Genomic DNA, 2066 nt, shown 5'->3' with positions numbered 1-2066 from the left:
GAAGTTTTATTGGAGGAAACTTTCAGACTTTTCGCGCGCGTTTCAATTTTCACAACGGTTAATGTAAAAATTATTTAAAAGAGGCCAGTTATCAATAAGTTAAAATTGAAACATAAAAGCAATAGCGAAAATGGACCACATGTGGATAGTGAGTTGCATTTTAATGAAATGCATTGGTTTTTCATTAGCATTTAACATATTAAATGGTCCACAGATTTCACTAATCATGAATCATTGTGAAAATACACTCTCATAGATCCGCACTTTACTTTTGAAGTTTATCACTCGCAAAAAATGTTACCGTACGTTGTTTGCTCAATATGCTTATTTCAAGCCACTGATAAAAGTAAATAAAACGCTCATGTACTTAATTTCCATCGATTTGACAGTAGATTTAAAATAATATGCGCCTACTGTCATCACATGTACACTAAAGTGAACTCAATACGAAAACACCTGAAACTTATTTTATATTAGTGTTCTGTGTTAAAGGAGGAGTAATTAGTCAGGTTTGCATCAATTGATATTAGTGTCTAAAAAGGTTTACATTTAAAACAACACTGCAAATGGTGTGTAATTTCATTTAAAACAACACGGCAATGGTGTGGAAACAACACGACATGTGGTGTGTAATTTACCGAAAAACCCTCATTTCAACACGTTTGATAAAAGTAGCCGTGTGTTTCCTTATCAAACAGGCGTGTTGTTTTCAATATCGGCGTGTTGTTTTGCGAATTAACACGTCGGTGTGTTCTAACGACACATAAAACGTGTGAAGTCACTCAAAATTGACACACTAGCAGTGTTGTAATAACATGCCAGTGTGTTGAAACAACACATCTGAGTTTCTAGTGTATGTGCGAAAGGTGTCTGATCTTACCCCACTTTATAAACTTGAAATATTCATACAAAAACTGTACTATTAATAGATTTATAAACACTCGGGATAACTATAATAATAATTTTCCGATTAACTAAGTTGCGCCTCTGTTGGTGCCTGTTATCTACTAGCTAAGTTGGTGGTATCCTGGCCGCCAACTAAAGTTACGGCCTGGTATCATGGCCTCCATAGGCGCCGAGTACGCGGAGGCGGCGCCTACGTAAGAAATAATAGCACGGAGGCGGCCTTCGTATACGAATTAACAAAAAAATATGTAATTTTTACTAAATTTATTAATATTTTCTTATATATGTATTTTTACTAAATTTATTAATATTTTCTTATTGTTGTCATAAAAATATACCATCGCGCTAAAAAAAAACAAACAATTAGCGACGCAACAAGAAAATAACATAAGTTTAGGCATGTATTCACCGCGTGGTACTTGGTCATGCGTCGACCGCATGTGCAGATTTTGTTATATTGTTGTTACGTATGCGTAATTGTCCTATTACGTCACAACTAAACATGCAAACCAGGTTCATACCAACGTCTGACTTGAACGTATTTAATCCATCGTTATTCTAAAGGTAGTTAGATTTTCAGAAATTTCTCAGATATGCGTAAAGACACGACGAAACTACGGCCAAGCACACTGCATTCTTTTTTCCGTTCTGTTAGCAAAAATGAAGCCAGCCCGGTTCCTACGCAGCAAACTACTGGTACTGAACTAGAATTAACACAACGTGAGTCGCCATCAACATCATCAGAAATTGCGGAACCTTGTACCTTGTATGATCGACCAAATCGTCGCGGTAGAAAGTTCCAAGGAGCATGGCTTGACTTGTTTCCTTGGTTAAAATATAACCAAAATAATGACACCACGACATGTGCCGTATGTCAATGGGCTTATAATTCAGGAAGGGTGAGTCCTGCAGCAAAGGCAACATTGGAGGGAACGGGTCGCGTATGGCTTGTTGGCTTTTCGGATTGGAACAAAGGAAAAGCATCAATACGGATCCATGAGAAAAGTCAGCATCATACCGAAAGTGTGACTAACAAAATAATTTACAACAATAACTCGGAATGAAACATGAAAATTTTAAATGATACCGGCTGTGTACTTGCTAATTTCAGCAACTGCAGAATAGTTTTATTATGTAGTTGCAGATTCAAACGTGATAAT

The sequence above is a fragment of the Ciona intestinalis genome, unplaced genomic scaffold, assembly GCF_000224145.3.
Source record: "Ciona intestinalis unplaced genomic scaffold, KH HT001250.1, whole genome shotgun sequence".
Taxonomy (NCBI): domain Eukaryota; kingdom Metazoa; phylum Chordata; class Ascidiacea; order Phlebobranchia; family Cionidae; genus Ciona; species Ciona intestinalis.
Note: the sequence above shows the minus strand (reverse complement) of the source record.